Source organism: Polypterus senegalus, chromosome 1 (assembly GCF_016835505.1).
Source record: "Polypterus senegalus isolate Bchr_013 chromosome 1, ASM1683550v1, whole genome shotgun sequence".
NCBI classification, from domain to species: domain Eukaryota; kingdom Metazoa; phylum Chordata; class Cladistia; order Polypteriformes; family Polypteridae; genus Polypterus; species Polypterus senegalus.
In genome coordinates, this window is record NC_053154.1 from 79510538 (window position 1) to 79532929 (window position 22392).

At 38.8% G+C, this 22392-nt stretch overlaps 1 protein-coding gene across 1 annotated transcript in view; it reads left to right on the top strand.

Moving 5' to 3' along the window:
* The first annotated feature begins 19007 nt into the window (after positions 1-19007).
* The window catches only part of LOC120527830 (membrane-spanning 4-domains subfamily A member 15-like), a 147782-nt gene continuing 144397 nt past the window's right edge, over positions 19008-22392 (top strand). The window contains exon 1 of the mRNA XM_039751702.1: positions 19008-19051. The gene's annotated coding sequence lies outside the window, so the exon portion shown is untranslated. The remainder of the gene's footprint in view (positions 19052-22392) is intronic.

The following is a 22392-nucleotide window of genomic DNA, read 5'->3' on the forward strand; positions in this document are numbered from 1 at the left end:
TCATCTTTTGTCTAATATCATGTCAAATGAATCAAAGGAGGGCCTTATTCTTTGATAACAGGCATACTTGGTGGAACATAGTGTCTCCACTAAGAGCAACAGTATATTCTCTAAACCAGATTAGCACTCCTAGTAGTGATGGGCCTAAAGTGGGTGCAGGCAACACATACTCTTTAGGGTTGACCCTATCAACTGAAATGAGTAGTTGAAAACTAGCCTATTCTAACCATATGATGAGGGATGAACCATGATTCTTGACAATTCACTGCTTCCTTTGGTATTTTAGTGATATAGCCTGCTTGCTCCAGTTTCTCTTCTTCTGCAGTGTAGATCACTACAAGTTGCAGATTCTTAACTAGTATTTTCTCTGTATATCTGAGACTTGGTATCACTGCTTTTAATGAAGAGATCAGGCAAGGCATGTCACTTCTTTGTAACAAGAGGGTTGTGTATCGTTGAATTCCATCCACTTCTATCTGAGTAGTTTGACTTTGAAGAAAGAAGTATGGCTTCTTTATCCTACTTGGATTGAGTGATTGACTCAACATTTCTATAAGGGAAAGAGTCTAACATGTCCTCATGAGAAGGGGGGCCAACCAACAGGTGCTGCCTGACCAGGGGTAGAGGCAGGCCCTTCAGGTCCCGGACATGTCGCTTGGGACGGATGGAACATGTCTGAACATGTCCTCGGGAGATAGGGCCAGGAAGTGGGTGGCCACCCCACAAAACAGGTGTTGACAGACAGGTGGCCAAGCAGGTGGATGGGGGGGTGGGACCGACATCCATCAAACGGCTCTTGACAGAAGGAGAACCAATATGTCTGGGTAGGGATGGGTTGTCCTTCAATAATCCACTGCCAGGGGGCAGGGTGCTTCCTTAAAATAACCCAATCAGGTGGAGGGGCGGAGTCAACATTAAAATCCACCAATCTGAGAAAGGGGGTGGGGTTTAAGGTCATCAATTAAGTTTGATTGACAGTTTGACAGAAAGTCCCTGGGTTATACTACTCCTGATGTTTAATGGGATATGTTCATCTAGAATATTTATGTATGGATGGATGGATAGATGGAGGGCGGCATGGTGGTGCAGTGGTAGCGCTGCTGCCTCGCAGTTAGAAGACCAGGGTTCGCCTCCCAGGTCCTCCCCGTATGGAGCTTGCATGCTCTCTTCATGTCTGCAAGGGTTTGTTTCCTGCCTTGTGCCCTGTGTTGGCTGAAATTGGCTCCAGTAGACCCCCATGACCCTGTAGTTAGGATATAGCGGGTTGGATGGATGTATATTTTATTGTGTATACATCCCACTGCTGTATGTAGAGAAGGACTGTTCCAAACATCTGTATTCTCCCAGACCATCCATTATTTTTCCACCCTGACACACACATATACACACACATAGTCATGCAGAATGTTTAAAACACCAACAAAGTTGTATGAACATTTTTTCTATACTTTTCACACATTACTGACATTAATGCTAATAGACTAAAATATTAGTATTATTTCATCAAGTTGCCTGGAAACACTGGACACCCTCGATCCTCGCATTGTTCCAGTTTAAACAATCTGGACTACAAAATCTTTGGAACTCTAGAGAGTTCGTTGTCAACCACGTTGCTCCCCATGTAATAACACTGCATATTTATAGCTCCATGAGACTGGAGCGTTATTTATTCTGCTGGCAGCTAAAATAATAATAATTATAAAATGTTGTGATAGTGTTAAATATGCCTAATATACATAGTATTAAATATGTAATTCAATAAATGCCAAGGTTGTAAACTGCATGGAGGCCAGTTCAGTAATTGGGTAGAAATCTGGCATTAGATAATTTTTGTTCCTCATCTTGTGCAGTTAAATACTGTGAGAATTAATAACAGCCATAGATTCAATCTTTCTAAAATCACTAGTAAAATGTTATGCTCACAAAAGAACCAAAAAAATTTATTCAAAATCTGCAACCAAATATCGATATAAGGAATGGAAAATAAAGGGCAAACTCCAAAAAAAGAAAAAAAAAGAGAAACAAGACTTGTACTGCACACTTGCTCCTGAAGAAGATAAAGGAAACATGGACATTCGGTTTGAAGGGCTCATGTAGGTTGTCAGACATTAAAGGCACATAAAAACGATGTATCAGAGTTAACAGGATTTGGAAAGTTGTATTACAATTCAATTTAGTTTTGTACTGCCCAAAATCACACAAGAAGTGCCTCAATGGGCTTTAACAAGCCTTGCCCGTTGACAGTCCCCCAGCTTTGACTCTCTAAGAAGACAAGAACAAACTCCCAAAAAAACCATAGTAGGGAAACAATGATAGAAACCTTGGGAAACGCAGTTCAAAGAGAGACTCCTTTCCAGACAGGTTGGGCATGCAGTGGATATCAAAGAGAAGGGGGTCAATACAATACAATACAATACAATACACAGAACAATAATCCTCAATATAGAATAACATTAAAATAAAAATATTACAAGAACAGAATATCACAAGTAATCCTCAATATAGGCCATTCCATAACAGTAAAATACCACACGATTCCTAAATATTACAAGTTGTGGTCTATGACCGAGAAGAGAAAGAGAGTATCAAACACTTTTTCTTTTCTAGTGTCATTTCTTGTGACTGAAGACAGAGAGATATAATTAAAGTTAGTAAAAATATTTTATTAATACACACCAGGCAAAGGTAAGAATGACCACAGTCCTAGGAGATGGAGCTCCTAAATCTTTTATAATGCAGCATGGAGTTGCACAAGAATTTCAAGACATTACATCTTTACAATAATTTTGTTTGGATCAGTAGTTACACAATTTTAAAGGTCGGGGCACTTGTACCACAGAGAAGAAGGTGGAGGTAAGGGATGGGGAAGGAGGAGGAGAGGGGAAAGGGATGAGGAAACTGATGGAGCATATGTTCCTCGTGTAGCATATAGGCCTTGGCTATAGAAGCAGTGAAATATTTGGATATTATATAGCGAATAAGAGGAACAATGCAACATCCGATAAGTAAAAGGACAATGAATACTACTGCCAAAGAAATAAATACTGATTTTAGCCTTTGGCCCCATATGGATTTTCCATTGGAAAGAGATGTTAGGCTGGCTAGTGCTCGAGTAATGGACCCATCAGGTGCAGTATTATTAGGGATATATGTACAACAAGCATCACCAAACATAGCACATACTCCACCTTTCTCAGCAAGTAAACGATTTTGCCAAGTCATAAGACATAAGTTCCTGAATCATGCAAAGAAGGATTCTTTAGAGTAATGATTAATGGGTTACACTGATTCTTAGCACACTCATGAGAGGCATGTCCCTTTAAAATAGAGAATCGAGTCTTTAGGCCATACTGAGTAACCTGCCAGGGTTCATAACCCCAGTCATTTGGTCCTGTGTTTGCAAACACATCACTCCAGCCAACAAGAGTATGTATATTATGGGTGCCATCTTTTGCAGGAATCCAGGCGGCAATCCAACCTTTACAGCGTGTGGTGTGGACAAAAGAACTTGGAACGGTCCTCTCCACCTAGGCTGATGCCAATGTTTCCTCCGGGTGTCTCGAACCAGGATCCAGGTGCCCAAGGGAATCGGCGAGTCCTTAGAGTGGTTCTCCAAGCCTGATATTGTCCACAGTGCAGGTTCACATTTCCTATAACCATGCCAACGGGCATATAATCCCATTAAAGCCAGGGGTAAAGCATCTGGCCAGGATAAATTGGTTTGTTCACAAATTTTGCATAGGGTGCCATTGCATCGTTCCACAATACCCCACTTTGTGGATGGTATTTGCAGTAATGATGTACAGGGGTCAATACAATACAATACAATGCAATACACAGAACAGAACACAAGTAATCCTCAATATAGAATAACATTAAAATATAAATATTACAAGTACAGAGAAGAATTTAACAGTGGATGATATCACATATGATTTGGTTTTATTTAGAGTCCTGGAGACCTCAGCCATCAAGCTGCCTCCCCCAATCGGCCATTCCACAGCTGAGAAAGCACTGGGCCAGTCAATCTGATGAAAGGACCCCTCTACCACACGATTCCTATGATTTTCCATCACAGATGATTTCTCCTTAGGCAGGCAAAACCACTTGTTTTTTGTTTTTTGAGTACCGAGAAGAGAAAGAGAGTAGGTGAGGGTTAGTAACAAATTATAACTTACTTATGTTTTAGTGCTAATGACTAACAACAGAGATGCAGTCTGTACAGTTAATCAGCAGCTCTAGTCAGGATATGTTAAACTGAAGTAGTGAGTCTTCAGACAGAATTTGAAAGCTGAGACCGAAGGGACATCTCTTATAGTAACAGGCAGACCATTCCACAGTTTATGGACCCTGTAACTAAAAGAACGACCCCGCACTGTTATTTTATTAATACTTGGAATCATAAGCAGATGGGCATCTTAAGATGTTAAAGTGCGCTCTGGTGTGTAAGTCATGATAAGTTCAGACATGTAAGCCGGACCTTGGTCATTTAAGGCTTTATATGTTAAAAGGGGGATTTTGAAATCAAACCCTAAACTTAACTGGGAGCCAATGTAAGGATTTAACAACTGGAGTTATGTGCTTATATTTTCTTTTTCTTGTAATAAGTCTTGCAGCAGCATTTTAGATTAACTGGAAGCTGAATAAAGAACAATTTGAACATCCAGTGAACACAGCATTGCACTAGTCAATCCTACTTGAATTTCTCAGAATCCTGTTAATTTAGAAAGCAACTTAATTTCCCAACATTTTTAAGATGGAAGAAACATGATTTGGACAACTTTGTAATATGCACTTGAAATGACTATTGCTAGAGTCAAAGATAACTCCTAGATTGAGGGCTGATTCAGTAAAATTAATGGTGATTTCAACTCAGTTAAATGATGAAAAAATATTGTTGCCATCAGCATCATTCCTTTAAATAATTAACATATCTGTTTTATTGGTGTTTAAAGATAGAAAGTTCTCATCCATCAACTCCTTTAATTCACTAACACAACTAATTAAAGACAACATTAGAAAAACTTCATTTGATCTAAAAGAGGTATAACTGGGTGGCATCTGCACACAAGTGAAAATTAACATTATGTTTCCTTATGATAGATCCCAGTGGAAGCATATAAAGTGAAAACAGTAAAGGTCCCAGTACTGAGCCCTTGCAGGACACCATATCTCACTTCTCTGTATAATAATGGAGTACTGTCAGCACATTTCTGTACGCATTTGAATCGATTTGATAAATAAGAACTAAACCAAGCAAGCACAGTGCCTGTAAGCCCAACATCATTTTCTAGTCTATGCACTAAAATAGAATGGTCAATGGTGTCAAATGCTACACTTAAGTCTAACAACATAATTACAGTGGAGTTTCCTTCATCAGAGGATATCAGAATGTCGCCTACAACACACATTACTGCCGTTTCTGTACTATGACCAGTGCAGAAACCAGACTGGAATTTCTCAAATAAATTGTAATGCGTAAGGTGTGACTGAAGCTGATTGGCATCTACTTTTTCTAGTATTTTGGAGAGAAAGGGTAAATTGGAAATGGGTCTATAGTTATTAAGAATGTGTGGGTCTAGGTCTGACTTTTTAATTAATGGTTTGAGGACTGACACTTTTAGTGCATCAGGTACTGTGCCATGCAATAATGAACTATTGATAATGCTAAGAATAGGTGATGCAAGAACATCCATTGCATTTTTTACTAGTTTTGTTGGCACTGGATCTTTGAAACAAGTAGTAGGTTTCATTTTATAAATTAATAGTTAAGACTTCCTCCTCAGTTACACGATAAAAATTTCTAAAGTGTTGAATGCAAGGTGAGACAGGGTTTGCTAAGCTAGTATTTGGTTTGTACTGTGATGCTGAGATCTGGGATCTCATATTTTTAAGTTTCTCATTAAAGAAGTTCATAAAGTCTGTACTGCTAATTTCTGTTGGTATTTTGCACTGTAGATCTGAATTCCTATTTGTTAATTAACCACTGTTCTAAACAGTACCCAAGGATTTTTATTATTGTTATCTATTATTGTAGAATAATATTCTGAGTGAACTTTAAAGAAAGGTTTTTTATATTTTTAACTATCTGTTCATGCAATTTGAAAGACATGCAGCTTTGTTGTTCTCAATCTGCGCTCCAATTTTTGACATTCTCATTGAATAGCTTGAGTGTTTTCATTAAACCAGGGGGAGTTTCTATGTGCTTTGATCACTTTTGTTTTAAGGGGAGCCACTGCGTCCAGAGCATCTCTCAAGGTCACATTAGAATGTGATGTTAACTGATCTAAATGGTTTTCCACAATTACACTCGAGTTACTAAAAGTATTTATACATTTTGAAGCAGAATTACAATGTAGATGTCACTCTGTCTTTGTTTTAAGTTGTGAGTGTATTGGTAAGGGCAGGACTAAATCAAATGTAATTAAGTAGTGATCGGAAATAACTTAATTTAATGCAGTAATATTTATGTTTGAATTCCAACTTTGTAAGTTATAATTAAATCTAATGTGTGGTTATGATTATGAGTTGGACCTTTGACAATCTGACAAAAACCTACTGAATTTAACAAAAAGTAAAACATTTGCTAAAAGTGTCAGTTTCCACATCAATGTGTACATTAAAATCCACCATTAATACTACGTGATTATAATTTATAGCCAAATCAGATAAAAGATTGCTAAATTCAGTCATGAACAATGAATATGGCCCTGGTGGCCCGTAGACTAGCACTATAATTGTGTTGGAGTCTATTTTAATATTTAAAATGAATGCATCAAAGGATATGAAGTCATCTAGATTTTTAGAAATGATTTGCATTTTGTTACGATGAATTATTCTAAGGCCTCCTTCTCGACCAGAATCTCTAGACTTATGAAGGAACAAGTATCCATCTGATGCTGCCTCAGCTAGGGGAACAGTGTCAGATTTACTAAACCAGGTTTTAGTGAGAAGTCACAGATCAGATTTTGTACTGATTTTGTATTGAGTCTGAGTGTTTGTAACTGTGGGTTGGTATTTTTTTAAAATTCTGCTCTAGGTATCCATGTAGTTTGCCTAAATAGTATAGCTGGCCCTGATTTTCCCTATGTGCTAGACAGTCAGTTTCACTTTTTAAACTTCACATTAAATTCTCCTTTCTGTTTACTCACTCTATTTCTTTTCTGTCTACAGTGTGGCCTTACTTTTAAGATGAATGCTTTGCTCCATTTGTCCTCTGCACTCTACCATGAGATGACTTTAAAGAACTTTACAAAATCTGCAGATCTTACACTAGGCAATTATGTGCCAGTGCAGTGTTTTGTACTGGTTTTATTCCATTTCTTTGTTTGAGTGCCAGTAGTTCCAGTTGTACACCTCATGCTCTGGCTCCAACCCCACTCTTTTAGCGCACTCTACACTCCAAGGGGACCCCACCCCTCTCTCTTCTGTAATACAGTATATACATTTATCTGCATGCTCAAAGCACTAAGGGAGTGTCACCCCCTTGACTCTTCACTGTAATATTGTGTATCAGCATGCTTAAAACCCTAAGGGACAACCCCCCCACCTCTCCTCTACTGTTTGATATTATGTACATCTATTCACACTTTCAAAACATTTGAGTAAATAAAGGACTCAAATTAAACTAAAACCAAATGCTTCTGCATAGTACTGGGATCATTAAGTAATTCACATCCAATCATAATTCCAAACTTTTAAAAAAATGGGCAGCACACTAGTTACATATTATTTTAGCCTCCATGGATCTGGATGTACCTCATACCTTGTCGTACGCAAGTTCTCCGCTCGGTTTTGCAGACTGGCATCACCCAGCATCAAAGCAGTGCTACTGTTCCTGTGTGGTTACTCCTTATTTTCCTGACGCGGCTTTATAAATACACTGAAACTAACTGCATATTGTTTATTAGTGTAATGCATCTAATTGTAATTAACTTGTAACAATATAATGGTCCAGGGAACAGCCATAGTATTCCAAATACCATAACTGCTTTAGCGTTGTTACTCTCACTCCACCTTCTTCTTCTTTTTCTTCTTTCAGCTGCTCCCTTTAAGGGTTGCCACAGCGCATAATCGTTTTCCATATTACTTTCACTGCACCACTCAGAGTATTTATATCACCGTATCTGAGTGTGAATCAAAGCAGAAGCTGATCGGAACGAGAATTATCGGTATACAGCTGCAAGCACACGCTACCTCAGCCATGGCAAAACGTTTCAAAGCCTTTCCTGTATGGACCTCGTGGTTCAGAAACAGTTTCATCCCAAGAACCTTAAACGCACTTAATCAATTACTCCTTGTAGAACTGTTTGCACTTATAAATACAATCACCCCACTGTAAACTTCCACTACAGATATAATATTGCAACCTGAGCCACTTTATAAAGCGCATATTTACATATGATGAAGGCAATATATATTGAATATAAAACAGAAAGAGAAAATAACAACACAGTTAAAAACGCAGTGACAAATTTCGGCAAAAGTTAAATGCTTGTGTCATGAGCACGAGGTGGCTATGCAGTGTCCGCAACGGACGTGGCCATCCACCATGCATAAGCTACCTTATTGACATTGGCGGGCGAAGGAGCCACCGATTCTTCCTCTGCCCAGGGCCACCACAAGCCTAGAGCTGCCCCTGAGTACTGCTGCAATAAATTATTTCATCGAATGTCTCACACAATCACTGCGCCGTGAAACCTATGTTTAATAACATGCTTTAATTCCTATCATCATGAAAATGATATCATGTATACATCTCAGTATTTTAGTTATTCAGAGAGCTGTAATATCACGAATGTAATGGATTCTGTGTCCAGTTGCAGGAAGAGAGCCGGTTTAAGAAGCAAGTAGTGATTCACACACATAGAGCACATAGAAAATCAAATACAAAACAAAGCATTTAACGTGCTACTTTAATTACGATGTGATTTTAGAAACTGGTTAATTAAACGATTTTAAGATGAAGTTTATGATGTTCTATTTTAATGACAAAATAAACTATGTGATTAAAGTGGAAATTTCGAGATTGAAGTTAACATTTCGTGCTTTTTCCCCACTGTGTGCCTTTTTTTTTCTCTCTACCCTAATAAGCTTTCATGTGACACTCAGATGGTGAGCTATGTCTTTCCTTTTCACGGCGACTTTGCCTCCACTTGGTATTCGCTAAAATTCTTCCATTTTTCCTGTTCCTTTTCCCATTGTGTTTTCACAGAAGGCTGAGCTTAAGGGCGATTTATATTGATTTGCATATTCAAAGAGGCGTAATTCTGGGAGGAGTTGGGGCGTTACATAAAGCGCGTGCACGAGCGTTACTTTTCACGTTGAGTGGGATTTATGTAGCGGAAGAACGTGGAAGTTGGAGTACGCACAGATTCCTGCATCTGGATTTTTTGGTGCGTGAGCACATTTCGGCTTTTGTGCTTACGCCATGTTATGGTGCGAATTTTACGCACGCCATTGTACATGAGGCTCCTGGATGTCCACAGAAGACAACAGTGGTGGATGATTGCAGAATCATTTTCATGTTGAAGAGAAACCCCTTCAGAACAGCCAACCAAGTGAACAATGCTCTCCAGGGTGTATGCATATTGATATCTAAGTCTACCATAAAGAGAAGACTGCATGAAAGTAAATACAGAGGGTGCACTACAAGGTGCAAGCTACTCATAAGCCTCAAGAATAGAAAGGCTAGATTGGACTTTGCTAAAGAACATCTAAAAAAGCCAGGCACTGGGACACTAGTGTTTATTGATTATGTGACACAGGACAGAAGCAGCCAAATGAATTCTGAGGTGTTCAGAGACATACTGTCTGCTCAGATCCATCTAAATGCAGTCAAATTGATTGGGCGGCATTTCATGATACAGATGGACAATGACCCAAAACATACAGCCAACGCAACCCAGGAGTTTATTAAAGCAAAGAAGTGGAAAATTCTTGAATGGCCAAGTCAGTCACCTGATCTTAACCCAACTGAGCATGCATTTCACTTGTTGAAGGCTAAACTTTAGACAGAAAGGCCCACAAACAAACAGCAACTGAAAGCCGCTGCAGTAAAGGCTTGGCAGAGCATTAAAAAGGAGGAAACCCAGCATCTGGCGATATCCATGAGTTCAAGACTTCAGGCAGTCATTGCCAGCAAAGGGTTTTCAACCAAGTATAGAAATGAACATTTTATTTCCAGTTATTTAATTTGTCCAATTACTTTTGAGCCCCTGAAATAAATGGATTGTGTTAAAAAAATATACTTTAGTTATTTCACATTTTTATGCAATCTTTTTGTTCAACCCACTGAATTAAAGCTGAAAGTCTGCACTTCAACTGCATCTGAGTTGTTTCATTTAAAATTCATTAAGGTAATGTACAGAACCAAAATTAGAAAAAAATTGTCTCTGTGCAAATATTTATGGGCCTATCTGTAGCTATTCCTGCTTCATCTGTTGCTATGGAACATATTTTTAGTAATGCTGGCAAGATATTTAGGCCTGAGAGATGCAATCTTACTGATCCCAAATTTTGGGAAATGATGATTATTCAATGCAATAGAAAGTGAATGTACAGTATGTAAATGAAATACATGAATGAACAATTCTCATTATTTTGTTATTTCAGACATATCATGTGGTATAGCATTTATCACATCGAACTGGTAATCATATACTGGTATTAACAGTATTTTCAGATACTTAGGGCCAGTGTCATTCAACATTTATCAATTGTTAATGTAAAGTTCTCAGTTTTATTTACTTACATTTCATCAACTATTTTTCATATATTACTTGGTATTTGTAAGGTACCAAAAATAAAGATCACTTATATGTCCATGTCTCCATGTTTTTTATTTTAAAGATAATACATAATCCATATTTAAGATTACTGCCAAATAAAAAATGCACTGCATTTCACAGATTCAGATATTCAATATTATAACAATCAGTAGCTTCTATTATAACTCTCTCAACTGCACAATATGAAGAATGCATAAATATAATTTTTGAAAAATCCATGCTAAACATTTGAAATGGTTTGGATTTTGAAAGCAAAGCTATGAAGCTGATAAAAGGGATTGGCTGACTAAAATTTAACTCTGCCGTCTCAATCAAGAGAAAAACAGTGAATAATAATGGTTAGCAAGTAACTCTTTCTGATGAAACTTATTTAAGACTTAAAATACTTATTATATAATTGATTAATAGAAGCAAAGGGCTGTGATATTGTTTGTGTATTTGTAGCTGGAAATCCACAAGGGGAGTCACTTATCTTTATTAAAAAAATATTATTTTTTATTCCTAAGCTATCAGGAGACAACATCAGAGAAATCCTGGTCAGAAATACAAGTTGATATAGAGCAAATAAGGAGGAGAGCGTAGAGGGGTGTTTTTCTTGAGGGGATGTGTGTGTTTGGGGGGAGGCTGGGTATTAGTATTAGTCCCATTTAAATATGAGTCTGGTTGAACTTGTATGTGCATAAATCATAGATCGTGGGTCCTTTGTTCTTACAGAGCTACGATCTTCTTGAAAATGATTTGTGCTCTCTGCACTGTGTTGACAACCAAAAGTACAAATCTGATTGAATATCATATATATATTAGCAGGATCTAAGGGTCCAATTTCTCAAATGCCTATCATCAGTCAGATTGCTCCATTAAGAAGACCCTGCGAGGATCTCCCTGGGTTTCTGAAGATGGGGGACACCCATGAATGTATGCGACAATCGGTATAAGCTCTCACTGGCTCACCAGGTGGTGAGAAGTTGGTATGGTAGAATCTACATCTTAACATCACACAGAAAACTGCTGTTTTATTCTTCACCAGTTCTTGGTTAACACACAAAAATATTCTTAAATTGAAAGATACACCACAGAAGTGAATGAAATGCAAAAGAAATATTTAAAATATATTTACTCACTAAGCAAGGAGGAAATAGTATTGTAATGAGAACAATACTATTGTTGATGAAAAGACCAACACACACATCGAGTCAAACCAAATAATGGGTTTGTTTATTTAATGATGCATGATTCATAGAAGGACTTCTAGCAGAATCATCATTTGCTGTTAAACACTCCATAAAAATGACAGTCACTTAAATAAACTGGATTTTCCACTCTCGCAGTGTTCCCAATTATTGTCCAGCACTGTGCGTAATGTCCCTTTCCATCTTTCCCATTATCATCAGCGAGACTGTATTTATAATGCCCTAGGAGTCTTCATCTTTCAGGGATTCCTGGAAAGCAGAGCTCAGCACACCTGCGAACATCCCCGTGTCAATCACCTATCCACAGCCCTAAACCCCCACCGTTAATCTCCAGGGTAACAGCGATGGCTAGTACAGTATTTTTAATAGAAAATTGATGCACTAACCTTCACCTAAAAGATAACAAAAGCGGCAGTGATTCCTGACCCCATTCATTTTACAATATCAAGGAAGATAGTACTTACTGAGTAGGCCTACTTCCTCAGTAACTACTTAGTTTCCAGTATCTGCAGAGCTCTGATATCTAAAGCATCATAGTGCAGAATCAGGTTGTAAACTGTTGCTTTAAATAATTTATGCCTTTGTCACCAATTCTGTTCATAACTTCTATGGACAGAATTTCTAGGCGCAGCCAGGGTGTTGAGGGGGTCAGGTTTGGTGGACTCAGGAATGGGTCACTGCTTTTTGCAGATGATGTTGTCCTGTTTGCTTCATCAGGCCGTGATCTTCAGCTCTCTCTGAATCGGTTCGCAGCTGAGTGTGAAGTGGCTGGGATGAGAATCAGCACCTCCAAATCCGAGACCATGGTCCTCAGCCAGAAAAGGGTGGAGTGCCCTCTTAGGGTTGGGGGAGAGATCCTGCCCCAAGTGGAGGAGTTCAAGTATCTCGGGGTCTTGTTCACGAGTAAGGGGAAAAATGGAGCATGAGATCGACAGGCGGATTGGTGTGGCGTCCACAGTGATACGGGCTCTGCATCGGTCTGTCATGGTGAAAAAGGAGCTGAGCCGTAAGGCAAAGCTCTCAATTTACCAGTTGATCTACGTTCCTACCCTCACCTATGGTCCTGAGCTATGGGTAGTGACCAAAAGAATGAGATCACGAATACAAGCGGCTGAAATTAGTTTCCTCCACAGGGCGTCTGGGCTTTCCCTTAAAGATAGGGTGAGAAGCTCAGTCATCTGGGAGGGGCTCAGAGTAGAGCCGCTGCTCCTCCACATCAAGAGGAGTCAGATGAGGTGGCTCGGGCATCTGATCAGGATGCCTCCTGGGCACCTCCCTGGTGAGGTGTTCTGGGCAGTCCAACCGGGAGAACACCCCGGGGAAGACCCAGGACACGTTGGAGGGACTATGTCTCCCAGCTGGCCTGGGAAAACCTTGGTATTATTCCAGAAGAGCTAGAAGAAGGGGCCGGGGAGAGGGAAGTCTGGGCCTCTCTGCTCAAGCTGCTGCCCCTGCGACCCGACCTCGGATAAGCGGAAGAGGGTGGATGGATGGATGTATATCTGTAAACTTGGTTGGTGGTGTAAGGTTGCATGTATTTACCTTAACTGTGGTGGCTTCTGTATTGTGATTAGTTCTTTGATTGATAGAGGAGAAAAGGTGAGACGGAAAATGATTTTTTTTTTATTTTCTGCTGTAACGTGAACATGCAATGGCAAAGATAAAGTGCTGAGGTGAGATGACTTTCTCCTCCCTTTTTGTGCCTCTAGCCTGTATCAAACAGATACATCCTTTTCTAAAAATAAATAGCATGGCTATCGGTAAAAAAATGTTTATGTGCACAGTGACATACTTTTAAATAAATACTTTCATGTATTGTACTGTGGTCCATGGCCGGCCATTCATCCCGTCCAATACCCCCAGGCCACCAGAGGGAGCCCTCCCTGCGACATGGAGATGCCCCAAATTCCAGCAGGGCATAAAGGACTATGGAGTTTTCCTGTAAAGCCCTGCTGGATAATGTCAGGACCACCAGGGGTCGCTGCAGGGAGACCCAAGGACTATTATTTGTCCTATACCCAGAAGAACGTCTGAGTCACATGGACAAGGGGAATGACATGCTTCCGGGGTGAAGAAAAGGACTTTTTATCTGACCTGGAAGTGATAAGGAATCATGGACTGAAGGATGGGAAACACTTTCGGGTCAGGGACTATAAAAGGCTTTAAGGAACACCAGATCATCGAGCTGAGCTGGGTGGAAGGGTGGCAATGCGTCTGGGAGTGGTGGAGAATTTAATGATTATTGTATTGGTTTATAGTAGAGTCTCGCTTATCCAACCTTCGCTTATTTAACATTCTGTATTATCCAATGTCCCACCGCAAAAAAAAAAAAACACACCAATCGGCAACAAAAACTGCAAGTTGCAAGCATGAGCGTAGTCTGTTTTTAGTTGCTCAGTTCATTTTCTCAGTTACATTTTTCTGTTGTTTTGTTGTAAAACATAATTGCAGTGGATTATGTGGCCAGCCCTCTCTAGCATGTGTGCATGTATGTGTGTGCGCATGTGTCACTCACGCATGTGTGTGTCTGCGCGTGGACCTGTGTGTGTCTTTCTCGCGTGTGTCTTTCTCGCACGTGCATGTGTGTGCATGTATCTCGCACGTGTGTTTGCGTGTGTCTCTCTCACGCGTGTGTGTGTCTCTTTTGCGCGTGTGTCTGTCTGTCTGTGTCTCTCTTTTGCGCTCTCTCTCTCTTGCTGCACAGGGAATGCACAGGGAGAGACTGAACATGTGTGGAAATCATCGGTGCGCACAAACTGAAAGGGAAACTGACTCGTTTGTATACCTAGTGTATGGTCGTGAACAGATGCAAAAGTTTGGCGAACGTTTTGGTCATAACCCGATTTGTACGTGTCCAGAGACAGAGACGTTCGTGAAACGAGGTTCGTAATGTGTAAAATTATAATATACAGTTGTTTGACGTTTAATAGGCTTTTTCTTAACACCTCCCATTATCCAACATTTTCGCTTATCCAACGTTCAGCCGGCCCGTTTATGTCGGATAAGTGAGACTCTACTGTATTTAATGAGTATTGTGGAGAGGAAGGTGCCTTGTGCACTGTTAGTGAATAATAAAGTCAACATTTGGACTTTTACCTGGTGTCTGATGCATTGTCCGAGGGTTCAAGAGGACGATAGTGCCCTCTATCTGTCACAGTACTTTTACGTATAAATATGGGTCAACTCCTAAGTGGTTACTTTAACTCTATCAGAGTTACAGCACTGGCAATTTTAATATATGCAATTTGTAGGTTTTCCAATACAGATTAATTTGATTGATGAACCCCGATTTTTTGTTTGTAGAAATGATTTTGTTTCCCTTCGATGGACTGGCGCCCTGTCCTGGGATTATTACTGCATTCTGTCAGATGCTTGCTGTGACAGGCTCCGACTTTACTGCAACCCTATTTTGGATAACCTGGTTTAGAAAATGGATGGATGTATTTCCTTCCTGAAATGTTCAGATCATCTGAGACAGCTACGTTGTCGGAAAGTGGCCAAGTGCTAAATAAGCTGCGTCAGAGAATTTATATCATTTAAGTGATGCCCTACTGTATTCTCCAAAATATTGTGATGGCATTGCTGTAGGGATTGTATTTAAAGTTTCATTATGCCTTGCATGCATCCTTCATTTACTTCTGTTTTCACAATCCATATTTTGAATGCCCTTATACTATAATTTTCAGTTTTTTTCAAAGGATTATTGTTTTAAACTGCTGCTTTCACTAAAACTTTACACGACCACACCTTTTTAAGGGACTTTTTTAAGGCATGGCTTCATTTCACAAGTGATAGATTCTTGCATCCTACTTGGTCTTCTCTTAAGCTTTCAAGAAAAGGACAAAAGAGTATGGGGAGAGTACTAGTGAGAAGAGCAAGAGTGAAACTCTCACCATTTGTTATCAAGAAACCGACCCTAAATCTAAATGTCTACATATAAAGTTTACATTAGGCTTGATTGCACTGATTGCCCAGGGAGATGCCAGCTTTATAACGTAACGTTTAAAGAGTTCAATATACTGTTGTTAAAGCAGTCTGGTTTTAGGGTATAACTGTGTCTCCAATTTCTGTAATGTGAAGTGAGGTAATTGCAGTATATCCTAAGAAAATATAGGAAAGTAGGTTGACATGATATGAACATGTGATGATGAAAGACCATGAATATGTGGACAAAAGAGCGATAGAAATAGAAGTACAGAGGAAGAGAAAGCAAAGGAAGCCAAAGTGGAGGTGGGTAGATGAAGGAAAAGGGTCTGACCTGTGAAGAGGTGCAGGAACGGGCTGTATGGAGAATGTTTACCATCCAACACAGGCATGGGGAAAGATGAAGAGGAACCTGTAATTTGATACTATACAGTTAATTTTTGAAGTGGTATACTGTACAGTAAGAAACACATTTTATTGTATTACAGTGTTACACAATTGTGTTAGACATTTGGTTCATTTTGGGTATTTGATTAGAATATTACGCATGACAAAAAACATTTGGGGCTATGCATGTAAGTCAGTAACACTATTATGTTGCTTTGGTATATTTGCCATTTTCTGGAAATGCTTTATTGTCTATACCCGGTCACAATTTTTAAAGTATTTATGATCACATTATTTATGCACTCAAGCAAGTACAGCTGGGACAGGTGGTCATTTAGAGCATTACAACACTCTAGACGAGAACAGGCCATTCTGTCCAACAAAGCTCGCCAGTCTTATCCACTTATTTCTTCCAAAAAAACATCAAGTTGAGTTTTGAAAGAAATAAGTGGATAAGACTGGTGAGCTTTGTTGGGCTGAATGGCCTGTTCTCGTCTAGAGTGTTCTAATGTTCTAAATGACCACCTCAATAAACATGCTACAGTTCATCTTTAGGTCTCACAAGTTATTTCATCACAACTTACTTTTACAAATGATCTTAGTGTTCTGCCCAAAGAGTTCAATTTTTCTCTTTTCAGAACAGAGAATATTTTCCTCATAGTCTCATAGTCCTTTAAATGCTGTTATACACCTTTAACGTTAAAGTCTAGTCCTCAGCCATAAATCCCAGACTGATAGAGTGTTGCTGAGATTTTCATCCTAATGAAAGGTTTTTCCATCTCAGAAAAGGACATTTGAAGATGTGTTAGTCTGACCATTGGGTTCTTGGTCATAGAAATTCTATGGAGAGACCTGAAAAGGGCATTTTACAAGCATTTCTTATCCAATCTAACTGAGCTTGAGAGGATCTGCCAGTATGCATGGAATAAACTGCCCAAAGCCAAGTCTGCAAAGCTGATAAGAGATTTACCCAAGAAGGCTTGAAGTTTAAACTGTTGTGAAAGGGGTTACTACAAAGTACTGAATTGAGGGTCAAAATACATGAATGAGTAATTTTTTTTTGACATTTAATAAACTTGCGAATCTTTGTGAGGAAGTTTTCACTTTGTCATTTTGGTTGTTGAGTGTAAGTAGATAGACAAGTCTTATCCATTTAAAATGAAATCTATAGCACAGTAAGGTTTGCAGAAAATTACGAGTATATTTGGTCTCCTATTAAAAAGTCTAAAAATTGTATTATGTTTTGCTTTTTTTTTTTCCTTTCTAAAACAACATGTATACAACTGTTTTGCAATATGTGGGCAATTTTATGGGGTTCAGCACCTCTTATTTCTCACTACGGTACTGTGTTGAGTAATTTCAGTCTATTCAGTACTGTTTCAGTCTCCCCTTCGCACTTTTCACAAAGCCCGTGCATATATTCCTGCGTTTCACAGTAACAGTATGAGAGAAGAAGTAATGGATATTTGTGGATTGTTAAAACAGCGTGATCCAAAATCAGGATCGCAGATGAAATGGCTCTAAACGTTGTTTTGTAGCTAAATGTTTGACATTTGTCAAAATATGCCTAGTCGTGTATTCAATTATTTACCTTAACGATGGTAAATGAGGAAGGAAGCCCCTGTTCGCTGTTAAGATTTCTCCATTAAAAAGGTGATTATTTTCTGTCTCGCACTATGCGACAAAATGCATCTGTCTGTGCAACACGTGAGTATAAGTCATTTGTGCCTTGCAAACAGGCATAGCGAAATCGACTGTCATAAACTTAAATATCTCTTTAAACCTTTTTGTAGAGATTGTATAATCATTTTTACGCTGTTCGTAAAGAAATGCGAACGCCTGTGAATCCGAAATTCCAATTCGGGTTTTTTTTTTTTTTCAAACTGAGAAATGCGACGCCTTATGGATAAGAGCATAGGCGGTTTTAGACGGGGGCCAACAGGGGAACGGGCTCTGGCCCCTGTTATGGCCCCTGTGCTGAAGAGATAAAATTTTAATTAACTACTTATGGTGATATGCGCGGTCACGGAAACCGGAACTAACATGTCGGAGTTTCTCCACATTAAAATGAGTAAAAACCTACCTCCGGTCCACCATTAATGATGACCGTCTTAGCAATCTATGGGCGCTAAGCATTGAATCCAGAAGAGCCAAGGCTTTGAACCTTGACGCATTTGTGAACCGTTTTGCAGGAAATCACAAACGCAGAATGCTGTTATTATAATGTTACAGGCTACTGTGTTGCCAGTGCTAGAGGATGAGAGAATACTGAGCAGAAAATGTGAGTGTACATTTCATGCTGTAAAAAATTCACTTTATAACAAAATAATGTCATACATAAAAAGAAAAATATCTTGCATACAAAAATGAGAACTGTTACTGTACAAAAAGTAAAATTTGTTTAAAGTTTTATTGTGCATATGTACAGTATGTGAAATCTTTTGTTTGAAATTCATTTGTATGTTTTATTGTTAAATGTTCAAATCATTTTGTTTGTGCTCCAAATAAATTCACTTAATATATTAAACAATTAAATATTGCCCCATTTTTCTGTGCCCCCATGAAAAAACACTGCCCCCCCTGGTAAATTTGGTCTGGAACCTCCACTGGATAAGAGCCACACTTACCGTCACCAGCACCACTTCCCTGAATTGAAATAATGTGTGGTCCTTACTGCGCTTATTTGTCTGCTCACAGTACGTCACATAAATGTAGTTGGAGTCGGACAGGACAGTATCAGTTCCACGACTGTCGGAGAAGGTAACGGAAAACTTTATATACTCTATTTATAAAGTGCACTGAAACGTTTTTCTTTGTGTATTATTTAATCTGTTTAACTTGTTTACTGAAGAACTGAGAGCGGAACGGTGTGTTATTTTATAAATTGACTTTAAGGTAAAGTTATACAATGAAAAAAGAAAAATAAAAACTGGAGAGCGTTGTTTTTCACTGTGCTTTCTGGGAAAGGCTACTGCAGAGGAGAGAACAAACAAGCATCAATAACATAATCCAGACATCATATTGAGTAATAACACACGGCTGGCACATACAATTAAACAAACATAACGATGTCTTACAGTGTTCTAAACATTAATAACCATGTCGATGGAATTTTCCCACTACAGAATAAACGAACGATAGATAGACGGATTTCAAAGAATTATTCTTTTTGATGGTTACAGATTTCTTTCCACCGCACAGAACTGTCAGATAATGGTGATTCAGGTCAAGCAACTTAGGTTTCCGGCACATATCGAGGCAAACATCACTGCGATCAGATATTGTCATTCTGTCAAAGATCTCAGGTCAACTTGTCTTGATAGAATTGACTGCCCTAGGAAGATCGTATAGATGAGGTGTTTGAGAGGAAGCCGGCTAAGTAGCAGGTACTGAAGGAGGATTACTGGACACAGGGGTGGCGGGTACACTGCCATCCAGTGGAAGCAGGGTGCAGGGGCTTCGCAGGCCACTGTCTTTACAGATTCAACACCCTGTTGGGCATGAGTGCTCCGCTCAGAAGGACATCCATCAGGACTGCGACGGAGGCAACAGAAAAAGCTTCCCGGTGGCTATGGATTACGAGGGGTGAGCCGTGGCTTAATGCTGCTGGGGCGCAAGTAGGGACATGATTGACCACAACTGGGTCACCAGGTCGAGGTTGTATGAAGTTGTGAGACCCGAAGCGCTCTATGAATTCGTAGGAGGAATCATCCACTTTAAAGCATTATTCGTTTTGATGGTTACAGATTTTTGAAAAAGTTAAAAAGAAGCAAACTTTAATACATAGACAATGAATCACGTAGTAACAAAAATGGATACAACTCAGTAAAATTAAACTATATGTAATAATAACAATATGAAGAATATAATAACAATATATTTTATTTATATAGTGCCTTTACTTAAAGATTACAAAATGGTAATGTTTGGTATGGTTGTATTAAAATTTCTCAGCTTTATCCCACAAGCATGCTTTTTAGTTTTGCTGGCTTATTGCTAATGCTGGGTTACAGGCTTCATCTTAAATGGTATAAACGATTAAGGAAGCTAAAAGTTCTATGACCCTGGAAATTACAGTATCTTACATGCTGTTCTCAATCTAAAAGAAGAAGATACGGATTACTTAAATTATCAATTGAAGCCTGCCAAGTGAAAACAATAGTCACAATGACTGAAAAAAGTGAAAACAAATGAAGCAAGAATATAAACATGAAGAATATTGAAATTTAGGTCTGTTATGCAAATGTTTTAACTGAAATGTTCTCTACTTAATGTAACTAACTTAATGTGATAGTATAAAAGGAGACAATATAAGTAATAAAAAATCTCTAGGGCTTTGCATGTGTTTTAGTTCTGGAACCAGATAATTCATTTAAGAGGATTTAAACATGCAGGGAGGAATGTGGAAATTACACAAGTTTGTCTTTATACAAATTCATATGTCTTTAAAAGTGCTGTTCAGTGATGGTCAGTTTATTTGCACTTATGTTATGTTTATTTGTAAAAAATCAATACTTTCTTAAACAAAGAGCTACTGTATATTGCATAACCCAATGAAATGGCGGATCTTGTATGCACAAATTGGGTTTTAGCTCTGAGTAGTGGGTAACAAAGACTCGAGACAATAAAGTTGAGTCTCTTGTTGTTCAGCCACAGTGGAGAGTCACTATGGAGTGCTGCATCCAGTATGTATTTTTGGCACCCATAGCATACTTTATGCCTTTAGGCAAACTAGGTGGAGGTTAAGAGTACAAAACTTCACTGAACTAGAGCGAGGCAGTGTCCTAATCCAGAAGTTGATATAAATAGCTATTCAAACATGGAGGGTAGTGCAGATACATAGATATTGTTATGACAGCTATGCTCTTAAACACAAAGGTGCCAGAGTGATTCTTCCAAGTGATGCCCGAAGGAAAACCAATTTCTTGGTTCCCAAAAAACCCATCCACATGAAGGTTTCAGAATGAACATTTTGTTTATTTGGATATGTAACAGACTGCATACAGTTAATAACAACGAATAGATGGTAATAGATTTGTGAAATAGCAATGGGTCATGATTTTAAAAGGATTCTTGCTTGCACACAAGTCCAGGCTTTCTTAATCTACTAATGTCCTGCTAGGTAGCCTATCATACATTAAATGGTACAGTTCTTTTTTTTTTTTCTTACTCAACAGGAAGTTTTTAAAGAGTAAAGAACCAGCATCATATGCAAAATAAACTTTCCAGAATGAAATGGTGCTTTATCAAGTATAATTCTATGAGTGAAAACCATAGATGCCATTGATGAATGATTATTTTTAAAAATGTATGTTACTCTTAGAGATAAGACAAGGTGATTTAATGAAATATTCAGATTGCCCAGTGGTTTAATCATATGTGTATTGCTGTCATTTCATTTATTTTTTTATTGTCAAGTAGTATCTTATATTAGGTGAGCCTAAAGTACAGGTACATGCTGCTATCAAATTTGAGAGATTTGGACCAATAGCAGAGAGAACATGCTTACAAAACATTTTTTCATTCTTGGAAGTGGAAGGGATGATCCATTCACAAGGCTAAGGCAGTTGTAGTTATTGTCCTTTACCTGCATATCCTGCTACAGACAGTGCAACAAGTGCAACAAATGCATAGCAAGACTCACCTGATCAACTCACTGCGAGACATGAGGGGCTATCGTGTCCTCTGGAGTTAGTGTAGGGCTGTATCAGTGTGCATCTGAAAAGGAACAAAGGTTGAAGGCTATTTCTATACTGAAACGGAAATTACAGCCTTGGTTAGGTGTGTAATCTGATTTACACAGCAGACTGAAACCAAGTATACTGAAAAGGATGATAAGCGTACTGAGTAACCAACATATTGTGTGGACTACACAGTGGACACAAACCTGAACAAGTTTAAAGGAAGTGGTGTGCGCTGTAATTTGAAAACTCCCAGGGGTGCGCCTGCCACCGACTCCTCCGTATTCTGTTTATTAAACTAGGATTTTTTTTGGAAGTGAACGTCACAGCAGCATTTAAATAAATTTATAGCATCATCAGCAAGCATGAAAACATTCATAAAGCAACTGTCTTCATCTGGGCAGAGGATTTAGAATTAGA